Source organism: Malania oleifera, chromosome 1 (genome assembly GCF_029873635.1).
Source record: "Malania oleifera isolate guangnan ecotype guangnan chromosome 1, ASM2987363v1, whole genome shotgun sequence".
Classification (NCBI taxonomy): Eukaryota; Viridiplantae; Streptophyta; class Magnoliopsida; order Santalales; family Ximeniaceae; genus Malania; species Malania oleifera.
The window spans coordinates 86,107,967-86,117,032 of NC_080417.1; positions in this window are offsets into that span (position 1 = coordinate 86,107,967).

Here is a 9,066-nt window from a genome sequence, read left to right on the forward strand (position 1 = left end):
TCTAGTTTAGGTTGTTAGGGATAATTTCTGTCTGAGTTCTTGGTTCCCCTTGAAGTTTGGTTTTGATTCAATTTCTTAATTTTGTTAAAGGTTTGATTTTTACTGTTTGTGAGTGTGTTTTATTTTTATTGCATCTCTATTGCGTATGTAATTCCTTATTTGTAGTTTCCATTTTTAATTAGTGCATGTGTCGATGTTTCCTTAGGTAGATAAGAGTTTCTATTCTAGTGTGTTTTAATTCCTTATTTGTAGTTTCCATTTTTAATTAGTGCGTGTCCCAATGTTTCTTTAAGTAAACTAGGATTTCTATTCTTGTTTCTTTTATTTAGTACATGTTAGTTTTAGGGTTTTTAAATTACGTGTCATCTAATTCGGCAAAAGTGAAATTGAACCATCTTGAAAAACCCGAATCTGAACTGAGTTCAGTGCATTTTGAATTTTGATTGGAAGAACGTAAAATTTGAGATTAAACGCATTCCCTGAGGAGACGATCTAGCCCTTGGGCTTAATATTACACGACAGAACTCCTATACTTGGGATAGCTTCCGAGCTGCTCATTTTTCGAGTGAGTCAGCCGAATAAACCCCTTATCTAATAGTTCCTACAACTGTTCCTTCAACTCTTTTAGCTCTGTGGTGTCATTTTGTACGGCACTTTTGAAATCGGCATTGTCCCTGGAATTAAATCAATAGTAAATTCTACCTCACAATCAGGAGGAAGTCCCGAAAAATCCTTGGGGAAAACATCAGGAAAATCCCTCACTATCGGGATATCTTGTAACCTCAATTCCCCTTTTGATACTTCCTTCATATAAGCCAAATATCCTTAACAATCCACTAACAATATCCTTGCCTGAATGGCGGATAACAACTATGGTGGGGTATGCACATATGACCCCACAAATCTGTACTCTTATCCTCCTGGAGGTCTGAATACTACCACTCTCTGACGGCAATTAGTACTGGCATAGTGGGCAAATAGCCATTCCATCCCCAAAATCACTTCGAACCCATACATCTCCAAAACCACCAAATTAACAGGCAAAGACCTCCCTTGAATATAGACTGGAGAGTTCCTGAGTGCCTTCCTACACAACACTACTACCCTAGTCGGTGTAGAAACAGACGAACTAATGTCTAATTGCTAAGTTTCTACCTTACAAAATTTAATGAATTCTCAGACAATAAAAGAATGAGTCTCCCCAGAATCAAACAAGGCAGTAGCTTTATATGACATTATTGAAACAGTACCTTTCACGACATCTCTTGCCACCTCAGCATCTCCCAGTATCAGCGCATAGACTCATGTTAGGGCGGTATTCCTCTGTTCCGCCGTAGGGTGCCTGGTGACCTCCTTAGTATGGTCTAGGAATAGGTGCATTCACTGGTGGTGCATGCCAATCCCTTGCCTTATAGCTAGTCTAATGGCATTGGTAACATACCACCTCTCTAACTCGGCACTTTCCCGGGTTTCTTCTATAGCATATAGAATAAAGAGAGGGCATTGATCTGTCCTATACCGCTCAATATCCTATCCCCTATCTCTAACCTCCTATGTTAACCTGCCTCTTCCACAACCCACGGCTGGACCCTGCCTGAAAATCTAGAGGTGTGGGTCTCTTTCCCTAACTCTGTGCTGCAGCACCTCTCTGTAGGCCACTCTCAATCACTTTAGCTCTATCAACTATCTCTGAAAAAGTATTGCCTCGAAAGCCTACAATCTACTCAAACAAACTCTATCTCAGGCCCTCTTCAAACTTTCTCACCTTCTTTTCCTTGTCTGGCACTAAATACGAGGCAACCGGGACAACTCGATAAATCTTGCTGCATACTGTTGTACCGTTATCTACCCCTACATCAAGTGCAAAAACTCTGCTGCCTTTGCTTTTTTAACAGTAGCAGGAAAGTATTGCTCGAAAAATAATTCCTTGAAGTGGCTCCAGGTCACCGCTACAGGCTCAAGTCTCTACTCCTCTAATAATCTCGCTGATCTCCACCATCGTTTAGCTTCCCTAGTCAACTTAAATGTTGCAAATAATACCTTCTGCTCATCTATACACGAAAGAACTGCCAACATATCCTCTATATCTTTGACCCAATTCTTAGCTACTAGTGGGTCTGCCCCTCCAGAGAATGACGAAGGTCTCATACGTATAAACTACTCAATCGTGCAGCTCCGCTCCCCTGAACTTTTAGCCATCTCTGCCATCACCTGCTGGGTGATGCTACATAGCACTGCATCGGGGTCTTTGCCACCCATACTAGAAGGCTCTGCATCATCACTTCCAGTATGTGCACTACTACTCCCTGTATCCATCCTGAAAATGGTATAAAACAGTCTTAGAACCCTATCATCATAACACAACTAATACACTTAGCAACTAGGACCTATAAAATAATCTTCAATAATCATTTAACATTTTTAATCCCAATTTAAGATTCAGTCCTACCACTTAAGAACAAGAACCAGCGATAGTTTACTATCGCTTTCCTAAGATCATCATCCTAGGAAAACTACAGAAACAACCACGGAACTCCTACCTCCAAGTTGTAAGATAGAACCCTAAATTCCAATCTCATCCTCTAACAACAACTAACTCATATCTCAATCTACCCCTCTCCTATTCTCCTCATAATCAATTCCTATACTCTAGTATTGTATTCTACTGTTTACTAAAGTTTGCAAAACCTAGGTACAATGGGCCATTCGAGATCCTGGAAAGGATAGGTCCAATTTCCTATTGAGTGGCGTTACCCCCAGCATTGTCTAAAGTTCATAATGTTTTCCACATATTAGTGCTGAGGAAGTATTAGTGCTGAGGAAGTACGTGCCAGATCCTTGTCACGTGATAAGTTATGAGCCTTTGGAAATCGGGGATGCTCTAGCATACAAGGAGGCACCAGTTCAGATTCTAGATCATAAAATATAAGAAATGCGTACTAAGGACATACCATTGGTGAAAGTGTTGTGGAGGAATCACACATTAGAGGACGCTTCTTGGGAGTTAAAGACCAAAATATGCCAGAAGTACCCCCAACTTTTCAGAGAGTTTCAACACTAGACAAGTAAATGTTAGTTTTATTGGCAGCTCAGGTAAGGTAGGTTTGTTTAGTTTGTTAGTTGTTTATGATTTCATATATGAATGGTCTTTAGGAGAGTTTGGTATGATATTGTAATCTCCCAAGACATTGTGTGTAACCACGATATTCCTCCGCCATAAGTGAGGTTATTTAATAAAATTGGGACGGGATCACTATGTGGGTGGCTACCGAGTCTTCTGTAAAGATGGATTGTGATTTAAGAATGTGATCGGTAACAGTTAGCAATTTCAAGGATGAAATTTTCATAAGGGGGGAGATCGTAGAAACATGAACCCAAGAAATAAAATAAATAAATAAGAAAAGAAGAAAGGAAAATTTTAGACGGGCAAACAGTAGGATTCGTTGATGAATTCCCTATTTTCATCGACGAAGGTTTTTCTATGATTCATTGACAAAATTAAGGCGACGTCGATGAAGAAATATTGAGAAGAATTTCAAGCATACGATTCATCAACGAACCTTTCTTTCATCGACGAATTGTGCCGGGTCAACAACCTATAAATAGAATTCTAATTACTTCCTCATTAAGAAAAGCTAAAAATCTCTCTCTCTCTCTCTCTCTCTCTCTCTCTCTCTCTCTCTCTCTCTCTCTCTCTCTCTCTCTCTCTAACCGCCCCCCACCCCTTTTCTCTACGATTTCTCACCATGCATCACCCGAATCGAAGATCAGAAGTTACCATGAGAATATGAGGGAAATTCTCTACAAGTCTAGCAGAGTAGATTTTCGAACTAGGTCTTTCCAGGCATCACTCCAAAGTTGAGGTAAGGATAGAAATGAGCTATCTATCCAGCATGTAATTAGTTAAATGGGGTGTATGGGCTTGGGGATGTTTAATAGTTGCTAATCTGGGATTTGAGTTTATTAAACTGGGGGAAATGTGGTTTTAGGATTTTGGGCTCTGTATCACCGTAGGGTGGGCTTTAGGAGCGTCGTAGGAACTCTCTTAGTAAACAGGTAAGGGGATTAAGTTAATTCAAGATTTTATTAAAGTTAAACCGATCAAACTACTTTGTATGTATGTATATTTATGTTTTTAGTTGTTATTTCGAAAACCAACTATTCAAAATGAACCTTTTTCAAATCTAGGATATATGATATGGTATTTTAAATTAAAAATGAACGGTGGAAAGTTTGGTTTGACCTTATAAACTAAATATACTGTGTTTCTTAGTTGCTTACGAGCGATGTTCAAAATATAAAATCGGGTGGCAGGTGAATATTATTTTGGGGATTATAGTATAAACCAGTTTGTGGATGTTTATGAAATACTAGAACTATTTGTGAAAAATATAGGGATTTGATATAGCAGCTGTGAGTTGAGTTGTATATGACGGTTGGGGGCCAAGATTTGATATAGTGACTTTGAGCCAAGTTGTATATGAAGATTGGGGGCCCAAATTTTGTTTAGAGGTTGTAAGCCGAGTTGTATATGACGACCAGGGACCAGGTTTTATTGTACGGTTGGGGGCCGGGTTTTTATAATATGACAGGTTTTATACAAAATGAGTTTGAACTACAGTTTTTATTATTTAAATTGCATGATATGCTTTAGGAACCCTAGGAACCAGCTGTATTATGAGCACGATACCATTACTAAAGATTCAGTATTTGGCCATGTGTGCCCACACTGTTCTGGATAGAAGTGTAGGGTGGTTTCAGTCGATTAGCCTATGGAGAGGTGGTACCTTCCTTAGAAGTCCAGAATAGGAAGTGGTAAGGCAATCGGACCCGCAACTAGGTTGCGGATTCCTGCAGACGTAGTTAGCAAATTGATGATTTTGACTTTGTCTAGGTTGATCCCCCAGGGCTTAGTCCAGCCTTCGGGCCACACAACTCGTACCATGGAGGAAGTAAATGGTGTTTAGTCCTAGGGAGTGTCTTTAATACATATCTGTAGATTTATGTAAATTATGTTACTTATTTACTGAATTGTTTATACTATGGAAACGAGACGAATATTTTCAATTTTGAAAAGTAAGTACAATGTAAAATAGCTATTTTTGGTTTAATGGAGGATGCATTTTTTTTGTAAACACTAAAAGCATGTTGACCACACACTGATGTTAACTTAATCTTTCTTATTGAGAAGTGTCTCACCCCAATATACAAATCATTTTTTTATGATACACCAGGGATCGTGCATAGCAGAGTAGAGGAGCTGAGTTAAAAGTATAGTGTATGTACATAGGGTGTATGGATTGAGTTGTTTTTGTTTGTACTATTTTAATGGGTTGTAATATGGATAATTGGATACTATTGTGTATAAATTTAGTTTAGAACCCTAGTAATGAATTATGGAGAATGTTTTATTTACTTCCACTGCACTTATTATATGAATATGGTATTAGGTACATAGACATTACTAAAGTAGCACCCCGAGCTCACGTGGCAGGTCAGGGCGTTACATAGGCATTCCCAAAAATAGAACCATTAGGGACATGGCTGGTATTTATAAAAAAGATTAATGATGAATTAATTGCATTTAAGCACTTAAATATTAGGCAAAAAGAAAGGTTTGGTCGATCGAATTAAAGGGTCAGTCGACTATCCTGACAAGTTCGGTTCGCTGAGTATTTAGCAAGTCAACTAAGCCTTTGCATATATTCAAAATCATTTAAGGTTTGGCTATCGAGCATATCGCCAATTGGCTAAGCCATGGGCGATATTCTGAACCTTCGTAGGTTCAGTCGACCAAGTTGTTTTTAGCTAATTTGGTTAGATAGCTGAAGGCAGTGAAAAGTCCCTGGTTCAATGTTTGGGCGACCAAGAAATTTATTATCATTTCTAATTAGTCGACTAAGACCAAGTCAAACCATTGGCTTCTGGTCTGGTCGGTCGACCGAGGCATTTATAATGCCATGAGGTCCATCGACTGAGCACCTTGAAAAGTCAAGTTGTGTCATAATTTTGACCTCAAAAGAGTATCCCTATTTATGTTAGTGTCGTTTTTTTAATTTGGGGACCTAAATTCGGTCAAGGTCATGTTCTTAAGCTTAGCATATACATCATGCATGCAATGCATTATTACAACCCAACAGCTAAATTAACATGCATTTACAATACAAAATAAGTGTCTTCTACTCTTGCTCCTTATTTTCCTCAAGAAATAAGCTAGGAGTATGCGCGTTAAGATCCGTCTTGGCTTTCATTTTTTTGTCCCATATGTGTGATATGAAATATAGACCTATTCACATACTAAATGCACATATAAGTAACTTGTGCTTTTTTCTAACTCAAAAGGTCAACAATCTTCCCCTTTTGATGATGACAACACACTAGAGCAAAATGAAGTTTAGCCTAAAAAGACTCCCCCTAAGAGTATGCATAACTTAAAAATAATCAATATAACTCAGGCAAATTCAGAGAGAAGACATTGCAAGTAACCATGCATTTAATTTTAGCAATAAAGCTCAAATACGTAATGCATGCAGCTTAAAAATTTTAACCCCTTTTAAAATCATTTACCCCTTATTTTTCATTTTGCTCAGAAAACTTCTCCCCTTTTTGACATCAACAAAAAGGGTTAAGTAAAAGCTTGGTCATTTAAAACAAGCTTAGCAAAGGAGAACTCTCCCTTTGAAAAACATTCCCCCTTTTTAACATTTAGGTGTAGAAAAATTTTCCCACTTTTTCATATAGCATTTGGGCATAATTTAAAAACAACAAAGATATAGCATTTAAGTTCATAAACAAGAGACAATATATATCTTATGTAAAATCATTTTCTTGCCAAATAAAGTTATAAATATTTATATGTATATATATGTATATGAATATATATCCCCCTTTGATGTTTGCAAAAGGTACTAGGGGTTGCTTCCTGAAAAAGAAACTTAATTTAAAGCAAGCCAGCAACAATTTTATGGTTGATCATTTAAGCACATTCAGAGTATAACTAGAAAACCAAACTACCATATGAACCCAAAGTATTAAACAATCCAAGTGCATGATCATAAGGCATAATAACTGATTGTGGCAAATTAACATATTTCAAATTAAGATTTTCAATAAAAACAACATATTTCAGCACATGCCACAATGAATTCAAAGGTTGATCTAAGCTAAAAGGTTGGTGAGCATAACAAGATAAAAATTTAACTTTAGATGCTCCCCCTATCGATTTGAATCCAAGTTTAGGTGAATAAACTGCTTATACTAATCAAAGGATTAATTTCACTATGCTTAGAAGTATAGGCCTTTTTCCAAAAGAGCAACATAATGAATATGAATTAAAACTATCTTTATCATATTCTTAGTATAGTCTCCCTATCGACTATAGATGCATCAGAAAATGTATGTTAAGGCATGATTTACTGTTCATAACCCTGAGAACACCCCATATCTAATCACATAGCTTTAAGAGCTGGGTATGATGTTCGGGTTTTCTAAAGAGCCTCAATATTCAAAAAGCAAATTAATGCATATGAGTTCTTTAAGATCTTTTTATAGGGATGGAGCTGAGCTCCTCTAACTATTCGATGACTATGTTAGGATGAAATTTGATTATTCAATTGATCTTCACTCATCCTTTCAAAAATATTTTGACTTTCATTTTATCATAATCATCTTTGTTCATGGTTTTATTTTGAAATTTTATTTTGAAATTTTGGCAGCATGCCATCAGTAAATTGGACATTTTCCCATAAAACATGTACCTAATAGATTCAAGCAAGCAATATAAAATTCAATTGAAGCATGTGAAAACCCATATCCACTACCAACATGCAATTCACATCACTACATCCACCATGCAGGAGGAATTCCAGACTACGCATGCAATCAGATAGCAATCAACAATTCATAAAATATAATCTATCCATCATGGAGATTTAATCAACAATTCATAAAATATAATCTATCCATCATGGAGATTTAATCATTTAATGCATTATGGATATTAATTTGCGATACTCTTCATAAAGGCATTTAAACATGTGGTATGATTATGAGAGCATTTAATATATATAGTCATGTAAAGAGAAATGTTCCCCTTGAGATATGCACTCTATTTATTTCCATCTTATGCCTTGATATTTTTAATTTCTTGGCCAAGTGCTTTAAGGTTTTCAAATATTTGAACTTGGCTTGGAATTAATAGGCTTAATAGACCAAAAAGTCACAATGAATATTCATTTAAGAGCAGTTAGCCTATTTTAGCCTCTTTTCTTATGAATTTCAATACATGAGAAGCTAAAGATTGAATAACTTCCAATATTAATTACATGTGCATAGGTCACCTTAATATATATGCATTCATCAAGGTCAAGACCTAGGCAACTAATTTAGCCATTCAACATAATCAAAGGATATAGAGCTCTAAAGGATTTTATTTAAAATTTTGAGAGCTTATGAAGCGAGATAGGATAAATACTCTTAACAATTAAATTATCATTAAGTTCAGAGGAGTATTTAGAATAAGTGGATATTTTCCAAAATATTTTTTATGCTTAGTAATCATGTCCAGGTTTAAGCAAAGAGCGTCTAGAAGTGTCTGAATTTTTGAATACAACTCTTTGGACAATGGAATGTATCCTTTAAGATATAATTTCTATTTGGAGCAAGGATATGAACCAAGGAATAGACAAAATCTCTACTTGATGTGATTGTAGTATGGTAAAGATTTCCTATGGAAGAAAAGAACCAAAATTAGAGGATTTTTATATTTTAAGTTCAAAGGAAATATTTTGATTTAATCAATAAAACTTGACTTCCTTAATGGTTGCCTTTAATTTTGATTATAGTCAGATATCTTATGAAAAGCGCTCAATATATATTAGCCATTTATGAACAATAGTGTTTTTTAAGCCTAGAGTGATGACTAAACATTTTATTAGACATTTGAGGCTTTCAAGATGAGTTGAGGACAAGATGTCTACATTGAAGGATTCATTTCCTAAAACTTAAACTTGTGCAATGGACAGAGTATGCTTAACTTTAGATATTCATATTTAAGCATAAGTTAAG